Source organism: Budorcas taxicolor, chromosome 19, assembly GCF_023091745.1.
Source record: "Budorcas taxicolor isolate Tak-1 chromosome 19, Takin1.1, whole genome shotgun sequence".
NCBI classification, from domain to species: Eukaryota; Metazoa; Chordata; class Mammalia; order Artiodactyla; family Bovidae; genus Budorcas; species Budorcas taxicolor.
In genome coordinates, this window is record NC_068928.1 from 42,146,363 (window position 1) to 42,160,695 (window position 14,333).

Genomic DNA, 14,333 nt, shown 5'->3' on the forward strand with positions numbered 1-14,333 from the left:
GGGGCTGCAAGTTTCCTATTGCTCTCCCATAGACCCAGCCCAGCTTGGAAATTGCTATATTTGTCTGTAGTGTGTGTATGTGTGTGTGACTGCATTTATCTTAATCTTCCCTTCAGGGCAGATCCTCCACCTTCCACCTCACCTAAACTCTGCTTCAGCTGTGCTTTCCCATGCAGTTGACTACCTCCTTAATAACATAGGGGCTGATATTTATATATTTCTTACTGATACACTCTTGTTTCTCACAACAATTATATGTGGCAGAGAGAGGCTATATTATCCACTGATAGGAAATTATGATAGAAATAGTATGATCATCTCAAGATCACAGATACTCAGAGATATACCAGGTGGGTTCAGAGCCAGGTTTTTATTATGTATTATATTTATTACTTTTAAAGTATTATTTCTTTATTGGGCTGCCCTGGGTCTTCGTGGCAAGGTCTTTTTTTCCCTCAGTTGCGGCATGTGAGCTCTTCAGTTGTGGCATGCGGCATCTAGTTCCTTGACCAGGGATGGAGACCAGGGGTCAAACCTGGACCCCGTACACTGGGAGTGCAGCGTTTTAGCCACTGGACCATTCGGGAAGTCCCCAGAGCCAGGTTTTTAGAATCTACATCTCACAACTTTGTTCCATCCACCTGAACCCTGCCCTCCTTCCAGACTCCTCTGCTGACCTTTGTTTCCCTCACTGCCCTCCTCTCAATTCACAGAGAAAATCTACCCCTGAATCTATCTGTTTCACCTATGAAACCTCTCTCCAGTGCAGCCACTGGCCTTTCTCCATACCACAGAGCCCCCCATGGCTTGAAGACAGAAGTTTCTCTCACCTGAGCCAATGCTTTGACCTGAACGCCCTTTTCCAATCTCATCCCCTCCATCTTAAACACCTGAAGCTCCTACACTGACTTTATTACCCTCCTCCAAACAACTTCTGTAACTTTACGCCTCTGCAAATCCCCTTGCCTCCAACTGGAATATCTTCTCTTTCCTCATTCCCTACTGGAAAACTCTTACTCATTCTTCAAAGTCCAGTTCCAGCATCACCTCCTCTGGGCTTTCCAAGACTCTTCCTGGCAAAGCTAATCTCTTCTCCTGGATTCCTTTAACAGGTTATTTCCCCATCTAGTTTAGCATTCTCCACCTTGGACTCCAATGAATCCATTTGTTAGCCTACTTCCTGGTAAATAAAATTAATAATTAACTTTTATAAAACAATCACCGTTTTCTAGGAACTGTGCTAAGCTTTTTACATAGATTATCTCATTTGACCCTCACCAAAACCCAGTGAGGTGGGTACTGTTACATTTCTCATTTTCAGCTAGGCAACTATGGCAGAGAAAGTTGAAAGACTGGTCCAAGGTCCCACAGAGACTACATGCAAACTCAGAATGAGAATCAGGCCTGGCTGCCTCCTTTGTCCATAAGCTTGAAAACATCTCCTCTAAGCTTTTGGTTTCTGGAGACCTGAATCCCTTCATACTCACTTTCATAATTCTAGCATCTAGCCCAGAACTCACCTAAGCCTGAGTTTATGAAATATTAATCAACAAGTGTTGAATAATCATATTAGCAATAGCTAACACGTGGAGTGTTTACTATTGCTATTTACTGCTTCTGAGCTTGTATTATGCAACTCATCTATTAATTCATTTCATCCTTAAAATAGCTCCATGATACTCTGATTTTACAAATTAGAAAAATGAGGCTTACCATAAGGTTGACTTACCCAAGAACAAAGCTGGTAAATGACAGTCAGATTCAAACCCAAGTGTGTTCAGTTGGACAGCCTGAATAGCTGTTCTTCCTTGACTTCATATCAAGGATAAAACTTCCTTTTGGATCTCCAAGGAAGGAAGGACCTAAAGGAGGAGAAAACCTGATGCCTGCACCCTCCGCCCATCAAATAAATAAGGGCAAAGTGCAGAAGTCCAGCCCATTCAAGTCCATAGTGGATGGACATATCTTTATAAACACATCTGCAAATTCTTGGACACTTCTTGCATCTGTAATAAATGTAGAGTCTCATTCCACATAGAATACAATGGCCATGATGCTGCCTGACTTCTGAGGTTAGGTCATAAAAGGTGATACAGGACTACCCTGGTGGTCCAGTGGCTAAGACTCTGTGCTCCCAATGCAAGAGGTCTGGGTTCAATCCCTGGTCAGGGAACTAGATCCCACATACCACAGCTAAGAGTTCGTGAACAGCTAAAGATCTGCAGACTGCAACTAAGATGATCCGACATGCTGACAGAAAACTAAGCCCTGGCACAGCCAAATGAGTAAATAAATATTTTTAAAAATTAAACGGCTATACGGTGTCCACCTGACTCTTTCTCTTGGAACACTCACCCTTGGAACTCAGCCACCACGTTACAGGGAAGCCCACGCAACATGCAGCAACCACCTGAAAGTGTTCTGGCTAACAGTCTGGCTAAGGCCTAGGTGACAGCGAGCACCAACTGTGAGTCAGTCAGACTCCATATGATTCCAGCCCCAGCTTTCAAGCCACCCGGATGGAGGCCAGATGGAGGCCAGATGGAGCAGAAATGAGCTGTTTTTGCTGAGCCTTACCCAAATTACACATTCACAAGCAAAATAAATATTGTCATTGTTTTAAGCTACTAGATTATTTGTTTGGTTTTTCCTTTAATTGAGGTAACTGGTGTATAACTGTTTCATGTGTGCATTTTATTTCTATTTCTTTATAGCCTATAGCATGCATGTGTGTGAAGTTGCTTCAGTCATGTTTGACTCTTTGCGACCCTGTGAACTGCGTCCCGCCAGGCTCCTCTGTCCATGGGATTCTCCAGGAAGAATACTGGAGTGGGTTGCTGTACCCTCCTGCAGGGGATCTTCCCAACCCAGGGACTGAACCAGGATCTCTTACGTCTCTTGTATTGGCAGGCAGCCACTAGCACCACCTGGGAAGCCCCAGCCTATAGCATACTCACCACCAAAAATGTAGTTTCCATCTTTCATCATACAGCTGATGCCCTTTACCCATTTTGCCCTTCCCTCTGGTAATCGCTCCTCTGTTCTCTGTATCTACATGTTTGTTCTTGTTTGATTGGTTCATTTATTCTGTTTCTTTTTTTGTTTTTTATATTTTACGTAGGAGGGAAATCATTTAGTATTTGTCTTTCTCTATCTGATTTATTTCACTTAGCATAATACTCTCAAGGTCCATCCATGTTACACATGGCAAGATTTCATCTTTTTATGGCTGAGTGGTATTCCAGTGTATGTGTGAGTCTGTGTACCATATCTACTTCGTTCATCTATTAATGGGCACTTAGATTGTTCCTACATACTAGCTATTGTACATATGCCACAATTAAAATAGTGGAGCACATATCTTTGTCATTAGTTTTTTTGTATTCTTTGGATAAATACCCAGAAGTAGGATTGCTGGACTATTATTTTAGTTCTGCTCTTAATTTTTTGAGCAACACCATAACTTTTCCTATAATGGAAAATTTACGTTCCTGCCTACACCAATTTACATTCCTGCCAACAACGTGTGCTGCTGCTGCTGCTAAGTCGCTTCAGTCATGTCCAACTCTGCGTGACCCCATAGACTGCAGCCCACCAGGCTCTGCCGTCCCTGGGATTCTCCAGGCAAGAACACTGGAGTGGGTCGCCATTTCCTTTTCCAATGCATGAAAGTGAAAAGTGAAAGTGGAGTCGCTCAGTCGTGTCCGATTCTTCATGACCCTATGGACTGCAGCCTACCAGGCTCCTCCATCCATGGGATTTTCCAAGCAAGAGTACTGGAGTGGGGTGCCATTGCCCTTTTTCTCCCCATCCTTGCCAACACTTGTTATTTTTTGCCTTTTTGATATAACCATGCTAACAGGCATGAGGTGATATTTCATTGTGATTCCAATTTGCACTTCCTGAAGTTAATGATGTTGAACATCTTTCCACAGGCCAGTTTGGTCATCAGTAAGTATATCTTCTTTGGAAAAAAAAGTCTGTTCATCTTCTCTGCCGCTGCTGATGCATCACTTCAGTCATGTCCGACTCTGTGCGACCCCAGAGACGGCAGCCCACCAGACTCCACCATCCCCAGGATTCTCCAGGCAAGAACACTGGAGTGGGTTGCCATTTCCTTCTCCAATGCATCAAAGTGAAAAGTGAAAGTGAGGTCGCTCAGTCGTGTCCGACTCTTAGTGACCCCATGGACTGCAGCCTACCAGGCTCCTCCATCCGTGGGATTTTCCAAGCAAGAGTACTGAAGTGGGGTGCCAGTGCCTTCTCCGTTCATCTTCTCTACTCTTAATTAATTTATTTATTGGTCATGCCACTCAGTTTAAGAGATCTTAATTTCCTGACCAGGGATTGAACCCAGGCCCCCTGCAGTGGAAGTTCGGAGTTCTAATCTTTGGACTACCAGGGAATTAGACTGGATTGTTTGTTTTTGTTATTGTTGAGCTATATGAGTTCTTTCTGTATTCTGGATATTAACCCCTTGGATATATCACTTGGAAACATAGTCTGCCATTCTGTAGGTTGTCAGCTGTCTTTTCATTTTGTTGATGGTTTTCTTTGCTGTGTGGAAGTTTTTAGTTTGTTGCAGTTTCATTTGTTTTTCTTTTTTAAATTTTTATTTATTTTTTAAATTTATACATATTTATTTATTTGGCTGTGCCAGGTCTTAGTTGCAGCATGCAAGATCCTTAGTTTTGGCATGTGAAATCTAGTTCCTTGACCAGGGATCAAACTCAGGCCCCCTGTATTGGAAGCACAGATCCCTAACCATTGGTTTATCAGGGAAGTCCAAATTTTTATTTTTTCGGCCATGCCATAACAGCTTTCGGGATCTTAGTTTCCCAACCAGGGGTTGAACCCACCCAGCAGTGAAAGAGCCCTAACCAAAGGACAGCCAGGAAATTCCCTCATTTGTTTATTTTTGCTTTTGCTTCCCTTGCCTAAGGAGCTATAGCTGGAAAGATATCGCTAAGACTTACATCACAGAGCATATTGCCTATGTTTTCTTCTAGGTGTTTTATGGTTTCTGGTCTTACATTCAAGTCTTTAATCCATTTCAAGTTGATTTTTGTGTATGGTGTGAGACAGTGGTTTAGCTTCATTCTTTTGCATGTGGCTGTACAATTTTCCCAACAACATCTATTGAAGAGACTATCATTTCGCCATTGTGTGTCCTTACTCCTCTGTTGAATATTAGTTGTCCATTTTCGTGTGGGTTTATTTCTGGGCTCTAAATTCTGTTTCATTTATCTAGGTACTGCCAGTATTGTGCTGTTTTGATTACTATGGTTTTGTAATTTATAGTTTGAAATCAGGAAGGATGATACCTCCAGCTTTGTTATTTTTCCCCTCCAGATTGTTAAGCCAGTAAATTTTGGGATGGTTTGTTACTCTTCATATTAGGTAAATTAAGATCCCACATGCTGAGCGGTATGGCCAATAAATATAAATAAGTAGATAAACAAAATCACAGAGAAGGGCAGGTCCATGCAACATGAATTCCTTGGACTTCTACTTTCTGCAAAAATGCTTCTCAGGCATCCTCACGCAAGCAGCTCTCTTCACTCCTATCTGAAAAACAGCCCTCCTTACTCAATATTTTCAAGGCTAAATGTTTTTCCTATGCTGCTTAAAACATCATCCATACCATGTCATTCCCATGTACATGCTAAGTTGCTTCAGTCTGACTTTTTGTGACCCTGCCGACTGCAGCCCTTCAGGCTCCTCTGACCATGGGATTCTTCAGGCAAGAATACTGGAGTGGGTTGCCATGGCCCCCTCCAGGGGATCTTCCTGACCCAGGGATCAAACCCATGTCTCCTGCATTGCAGGCAGGTTCTGAGCCACCAGGAAGCCCTGTCATTCCCATGGGGCTTAGAAAAAAAGGAGTTCTCCTTTCCCATTCCCTCCAAGGCCCCACCTATCCCACCAAATTCTCTTCTGTCCCCTCAATTCCAGCCAGTCCATTGCCACCTCAGGGCCTTTGCATATGCCCTTTTTGTCCTTCTGTAGCTCTGATATGGCTAGTTCCTTCTCACCCTTCTGGTCTCACCTGCTCAGAAAGACCTTGTCTAATTACCTCCACCTAAGGTTGCTCCCAGCAACTTTAGTCTTATCTCTATGTGCTATTTCCTCTGAAACTCTTATCATAATCCTCATTTTATTTATCTAGTTACAGTTTCCTATCTGTCTTCTTCTTTATACTATCCATTCTGGAAAAATGGATTTTGCCTGTTCACTTCGTCCTTGTCTCTCCCTGCAGGACACACAGTGAAAGTGAAAGTGAAGTCGCTCAGTCGTGTCCGACTCTTTGCAACCCGTGGACTGTAGCCCACCAAGCTCCTCCATCCATGGGATTCTCCAGGCAAGAATACTGGAGTGGGTTGCCATTTCCTTCTCCAGGACACACAGTAGGTGCTCAATAAACGCATGGAAGTGCTCTTGGTTCCACCCCTGCCACTGTGGGTTTTATCAGTTCTCCTCTCTCTCTTGAACTTTTCCACTTATTCCTTCCCTTCTGTCTCTGCAGATTCTCTGTCTTTCCCATCTTGACCCTCAAGTAACTCCCACCTTTCCCATCTTGGTCCCCAAGTCCTCACCCCCACTTGCCCCACCAAGGTGGCTTCTGCACTCTCCTCTCCATAGGACAGTCCTCTTGAAGGTCATTAGGGACCCTTTTCTCACCAAATCTTATCTCTTCTTCTGGGTCATTTTATTTAACTTGACTGTAGAATCTGCCAATCATTCCTCTTCCACCCTCCTAGATAGTCTTTCCTCCCCTGACCATCACAATGGTCAACAGAAGCAGTTGCATTAACTAGAGGGCTGATGTGAGCTGAAGTGAGACACAGAGTTTGAATCCTGGCTCTGACACAGAATAAATGGTGCAACCCTGGGCCAGTTCCTTAACCTCTGTAAGTGTCAGCACCCTTATCTTCAATGGGGAACCTAATTCTGACCTCAGGAAGTTTGCATTAAAGGGTTCTTGATTGGAAGATACAAATTAGGTGTATAGCATGACAGATAAGAGCCTGGCTCAGGCAGCCCAGCTACACAGCAGTGTGACCCTGGGTCAGTTGCTTAACCTCTCTGAGCCTGTTTTCTCATCTACAGAACAGAGAATATGAGTGCACCTACCTCATAGGTTGTGAAGATGGAAGAGGATACAGTGTTAGCTATAATCTTACTCAAAAAAAAAAAACCCCACTAAAAAAACAAGAGTAGGGTGGGGGAAACTTATTGGAAAGAATCTGAGATCTCTCCCAGATTCCAATAAAGAGTTGAACAACCACACCTTATAATTCCAGGAACCTCACCACAAGTGGACGTCCCACTAAGCCATTCACTTGTCATGACTTGACTTGAGGCTGCTACTGAAATGTTCAGTCTCTAACCATGGCAATAAGAAGGGTATGTGAAGGTTCCAAATGTTTTGATCGCTGGTGTTTTTTAATGCTACCATTTTAAGCATTCATATACATATATATATATGTAGGCTGTGCTAGGTCTTTGCTGCTGTGCACAGACTTTCTCCAGTTGCGGCATGCGAGAGCTGCTCTAGTTGTGGTGCGCAGGCTTCTTATTGCAGTGGCTTCTCTCGTTGCAGAGCACGGGCTCTTAGTTCGTGGGTCAGTAATTGCAGCTGGTGGGCTCGGTAGTTGTGGCTCACAGACTTAGTTGCCTCTCAGCATGTGGAATCTTCCCAGACTGGGGATCAAACCTGTGTCCCCTGCATTGGCAGGAGGACTCCCAGCCACTGGACCACCGTGGAAGTCCTCAAGCATTCTTTTTCACTTTTTTGTTGTTGTTCATCTGATTGGAATTAAATTTCCAATTTCCTGGCAGCTGTAGGCTCAAAATTCTAAATTGCTGGCAGAGAGGATTTCATTGGTCCAGACAGGCATCTTTGAAAAAGCAAGTTGGACATGGTTATCCAGTAAAAGCAGTTTCCAAAAAAGAAAGTTCTGATTATCCAGTAGAGACAAAGCAGAGGGAGGGAGCAGGGGTTTTCCAAGCAGAAGGACATCAGATAAGCATCAGAATTACCTAAGACAATACCTATGAAAGTGCCCTGCACCCAGTAAGGTGTTCTTCTCCCTCTCCAACCATCCCGCAGTCTACTTCGCTGTTCCCTCCAATCCCATCAACTTCTTAAAGGGTGGCATGCCTGCTTTAATTTTACAATCCATCCTCTTCTCTCCCTAACTCCCCCCTCCCTTGGCTAGCTCATCTGTTCCTAGCACTTCAAAGATCACTTCTCTTCTGATAACTATTTTATGCTGAGTCTTATAAGGTACAAACAAACAACCTTCTCTTCCAGATCCACAGCAACTTCTTCTCTAAAATGACTCCTTCTGTTCTCATCTATAAAATAAGACCCTTTGGGAATTCTCTGGTGGCCTAGTGGTTAGGGCTCCACATTTCCACTGGGTTCAATCCCTGTTTGGGGAGCTAAGATCCTGAAAGCCACGTGGTCAAAATATTAAATAAATAAAGCAAGACTCTTATAGGTTTCAACACTCCATAATTTTTCTTTTTTCTTTTTTTTGGCTGTGCAGCATGCTGCTGCTGCTGAGTCGCTTCAGTTGTGTCTGACTCTGCGTGACCCCATAGATGGCAGCCCACCAGGCTCCCCCGTCCCTGGGATTCTCCAGGCAAGAACACTGGAGTGGGTCGCCATTTCCTTCTCCAATGCAGGAAAGTGAAAAGTGAAAGTGAAGTCGCTCAGTAGTGTCCGACCCTCAGCGACCCCAAGGACTGCAGCCTTCCAGGCTACTCTGTCCATGGGATTTTCCAGGCAAGAGTACTGGAGTGGGGTGCCATTGCCTTCTCCGGCTATGCAGCATATGAGATCTTATTTCCCTGACCAGGGATCAAACCTACGCTCCCTGCAGTGGAAGCACAGAGTCTTAACCACTGAACCTCCATGGAAGTCCCCTCATCATTCCATTAACTGTTCTTCAATCATGTCCTGGAGAAGGCGATGGCACCCCACTCCAGTACTCTTGCCTGGAAAATCCCATGGATGGAGGAGCCTGGAAGTCTGCAGTCCATGGGGTCATGAAGAGTCGGACACGACTGAGTGACATCACTTTCACTTTTCACTTTCATGCGTTGGAGAAGGAAATGGCGACCCACTCCAGTGTTCTTGCCTGGAGAATCCCAGGGACCGTGGAGCCTGGTGGGCTGCCGTCTGTGGGTTTGCACAGAGTCAGACACGGTTGAAGTGACTTAGCAGCAGCAGCAGCAGCAATCATGTCCTCAGTGTTACTGCCTCTTTGCCTTTCCACACACTGCTCCCTTTGCCTGGAGGACTGTGCCTGTCCCCCATCACTACTTTCATTTATTTAACACATACTGAGTATCTACTATGTCAAGAGACCTGTTGGGTCCTGTCTGGCTCACAACGAGTCCTTCTTTCCTAGGAACTGCTTCCTCTACTCCCCATTCATATGCTAGATCCCTTCAGGCATGTCTGTATTTCATGGTCCTATTCTCCCGGTCATAGATGATTAAACCCTGGGTGAGCACATGTTTACTGGCTTAAACAGAGTCTCTCTGCCAGGAATTTGGAATTTGAAACTGAGAGGCACAGAGCCTGGGAGCCCTTCAAGCTGAGTTCCATTAATGTCAGTGCTTTCAAGAGGGCCATCCATCATCTCCCTCTCAAAAGTCCCTGGAGATCCCCTGATTCCTACTCTTCCCAGCCTGACCGCTCAGCAGTTCCTTGGTGTCCATGGGACACCTTGGCAACCTTCCAACATAAGTTCCTTTTTCTGCTTTTGGCCGGTGTTCTTTTGTTATGCTTTCAACCTAATAACATTTACCAATGAAATCATGTATGAGACACTGTTAGGCTCTAACAGTTAGGTTAGGTGTTAACAGTTTGGTGTGAGGTGACACAAAAATCAAGTAAAATATTGTCTCTGCCCTCCAGCAATATGTATTTCAAATCCTACCCTTTGTGAAGGATTGTAACTTAAAAGCCCTCTTCCTCTATAAGTCTCCCCATATTCCCCAAGCAGGGTGAATCTGTTTTCAGTGTATCGTCATTGCATTTTGCTTTACTTCTCTTACTCAATATCTCTTTGAGTTATTTTGAACATCTGCCTCTCCCACTAATTGCAAAATGTTTCAGATCAAGAGCTAGATATATTATATCATGGCTGTTAGCACAATATCACAAATAGATCCATGGGAAGGAACACCTGATTCTTTGTCCACCCATCATCTTCTCTCCTTCCCCTAACAGCGACCCATTTTTCCTTTGGGAAATCAGCTTTCCTTGCTGAGCAGCATGCAAGATCTTAGTTCTCAGACCAGGGATCAAACCCATGCCTCCTGAATTGGGAGCTTGGGGTCTTAACCACCGGACAGGATTTCCCTGGTGGTCCAGCAGTTAAGAATCTGCCTGTCAATCTGCCTGTCCCCTGCCTGCAGGGGACACAATTTCCATCCCTGGCCTGGGAAGACCCCGTATACCACAGAGCAACTAAGCCCGTGCACCCCAACTACTGAACCCTTGCTCCGGAGCCCATAAGCCACAACCACTGAGCCCACATGCTGTAACTATTGAAGCCTGCACACCTAGAGCCCGTGCTTCACAACAAGAGAAGCCACTGTAATGAAAAGCCTGAGCACCACAGCAAAGAACAGCCCTCGTTTGCTGCAACTGGAGAAAGCCAGCGAGCACCAAAGAAGACCCATTACAGCCGAAAATAAATAAATAAATAAAATTTAACCACTGGATCACCATGGAAGTGTCTTCCTCCATGCTCAATTCCATGCTGCAGGTGAGTTCTAGAAATGGTCCATGGCCTAGATTTGGTCAGAGGCACAGTGATTTGAATATGTGACATCTTAGGAGCGTAAATGAAATTCTAGAAAGATTTGGAAAGAAATCCTCTTAACTGGGGTTGTTGAGCTGTCAAGCCATAAGCCTGCAGCTATTGATGGTCATCTTTGCCAACACACGGTGAAAATCTAATTGCTAATGAAAAACACAGCAGAGAAGAGGAGATAGGAAGAGAAATTTCTAGTGATTCCTACATCAGAACTTGCAATCAGACACTCCTGGACCTACCATTGGAAACTTTTTCAATTACCTTAACTCTCTTGACTTTTATTTTCAGCTTTAGTGGGTTTCTTTGTATGTTTGTTTTGTTTCATTTTGGCTTTTTCTGCTGAAGCCAGTCTGAGGTGAGTTTATGACCATTGCAATAAAGTTTTAAAATTCATTCAGCAAATGTTTATTGACATAGAGTCCTATGGGAACCCTGAGAAGGAAATGATCAGTATGACTGGGGAAGAGGTTGGTTCATGAGGGGAGATGGAAAGAGGGAGGCTATTCCAGAGAGAGGTAAGGCCCACAGGCCTGAAAGTATGAGGGCCATTTTTGACCAGCAGACTCCTATAGAGCATATTGAACAGCAGTAAGAACTGAGGCAGGGACCAGACTCTTTAAAAATATATAGATATTTATTTGGCTGTGTTAGGTCTTAGTTGTGGCAGACAGACTCTAGTTGTGGCATGTAAGCCCAGCAGCTGCTGCACATAAGTGCTTAGTTGCTCTGAGGCATGTGGGATCTTAGTTTCCAGACCAGGGATCAAACCCATGTCCCCTGCATTGCAAGGTGGACTCAGTCACAGGACCACCAGGGAAGTCCCATGGGGCCAGACTTTTATGGTATCTTGTGAGCCATGCCAAAGACTTTAACCCTTTGGTCAAAGGAAGACATTTAAACTGGAAAGTATGTTTTCTTTAAAAAAGAAAATCTATGTACCTATATCTACATAAAAATAAACCATATAAATAAGTTTATATCTCTATCTCTACCTGGCATTAACCTGGGGAATAGATTAGAAAGACTCTAAAGGCAGTTCAAATACTGCAGGTGAGAGCAAATGAGGTCTGGACGAGTGTAAGACACTGCAGCTGTCTTCTCCTGCCCCTGAAGAAAGTTACCTCTTGGGATAAGGACTTTGGAAGTACTATTTAGAGACCTGATAACTCAATCTGTAGAGGAACTCCCTTAGATCCCAGGTGTGGACAAAAGATTGCCGCCTGCCATTATCAATAAGGGCTTCCCTGGTGGCTCAGTGGTAAAGAGCCCACCTGCAGTGCCTGTGCAGAGATTCTGGTTTGATCCCTGGGTGGTGCTGAGCAGGGAAGCCTGGCATGCTGTAGCCCATGGGGTCGCAGAGTCAGACACGACTGAGTGACTGAACTAAACTGAACTGGGGAAGGTTCCCTAGAGAATTTTCCTGGAAAATCCCATGGACAGAGAAGCCTGGTGGGCTGTAGTCCATGGGGTCGCAAAAGAGGTGGACACAACTTAGCGACTAAATGAAACAACAATTATCAGTAAACAAAAGATGTTGAATCCAAGTGCCATATTACAGCCACCCTGACAGTGAGTGCTGAGGGAACTCAGGATAGAAGTTAAGATTGCCCACCATTCTGCAGTAAACTGCTGGATCCTCCCCTCCCACCCCCTATACCCACTGCCCTATACCTGAGGAGACTCACAAGGAGAAAACACAGGACACCAGGCCCAGCTGAGGTGCATATCAGTGGAATGAATTTAGTCAGTGCAGACTTTGCACCTTCCCATCCATAAAAAGGGCTTCCCTGGTGGTTCAGACATAAAGAATCTGCATGCAACTCCAGAGAGCTGGGTCTGATTCCTGGGTCGGGAAGATCCCCTGGAGAAGGGAAAGACTACCCACTCCAGTATTCTTGCCTGCAGAATTCCATAACAGAGGAGCCTGGCAGGCTACATACACAGTCCATGGGGTTGCAGAGTAGGATGTGACTGAACAACTAACAATCAACACATAAAGAAGCACTAATTTCATTAACTTGAAATGTTTGGTTTTCTTTAACAATAATCTTCAATGTTCTGACTACCTGGACTTTGTTGCAAAACTGCTTAATATCCTGGCTCCTCCCTCTTGCTTCTTCAGAACAGTTTCTCAGTGTTGTCTGAGATGCTGTGTCCCAGGCTTGAAGCCCTCATAATGTCTGCCAAACAAAACATAACTCTCAGCTTTTAGGTTGTGCTGTTTTTTTTGGTCAACACAGATAATGTTTGATGGGATCCTTCGAGAAACAATACTAGTTTATCGTCTGATTCTAACCCACGGAAATAGTGCTAATGAGGGGTGGGCAAGTTGATGACCAGTTGGTGGAAAAGATGCTTTGTGGGAATGGGACTTTGGAATGTCCATCAAATCCTATTGGTAGGAAGCTATTTCATGAAAGCCTCCTCCTCCCTTTGGCTGCAAGCAAAGAAGAAAAGGAATAATTTCTGACTTAGGCAGAGCTTCTGGAGTTGTGACCCCACACTGTGATGTAAAGGAGGAATGTCATGGAACAGGGGCCAGCAGAAAAGTGGCTCTTCAGAGAATTAGGGCCACTTCTAACAAAATGGTGTCCACAATAGAGCTGGGTAGGGAAGTTACCGCAAAGTAATTTGGTTGGTAGTGAAAGTGTGGTGGACCAGTGAGCAGGATGGCTTACAGAAGCAAAGGGGAAAGGACCAGGAAACTTACTGCTTTGAGTGAGAAAAGTAAACAATGGCCTGGTATCCCAGGGCCCTTCCTGGTTTCCCTCAAGCTCATTACTCCACAGCTGGGGTCCTGACATCATTCCCTGCTTCTCACAGCTGCACTTCTGCATCCCTCAGGAAGGAGGATTCTGAGCGTGCTTCTCCTGGCCGAGGGGAAGTTTCCTGGCTCCCAGGCTCTGGATTTTCATCCTCAGTTTCATTTCTTTTGGAGGAATGCCAACCCTTTCTGGGGGAATTAGAACCCAAGACTGCCGTGCTTGCTGCCGGGGTCAGCAGCAGGGGAGTCCAAAGGAAATGGATGGTTCCTGAGGAAGGACTCAGCTTGTTTGGGGTGGTACTACGAGGCCAGGACACAGCCCCAAAAATGACACTGTCATTTTTGACAATGACACCCCTCCCCAGGTGATTCTGATACTGGCAGAACTCACATGACAGCTTGTTTCCTTTGCTCTAGGAAATCCATAACTTGTGAGCAGGTAGGGCTGGCTGTTCAAGGGGGAAGAGAGGGTATACAGACATGTGGGTATACAGAATGAAAGAGGTGCCCATCCTAGGGCTGTAGGGGGAATGAAATATGCTGTGTGGCTATGACTGGCATCTCTAGCACGCACCAGAATCCTTTTTTCTCTGATATTCAGGCCTGACTTTTCCCCTCCCCTAGGCTGCCTCCCATAAGACGGATTTGGCAGCCTGAATTTGCTGGGGGCAGAGCTCAGGCTGAGTAGAGTAACTGGGTGGGTCTAGAGGGCTAAGGCTCTGAAGGCA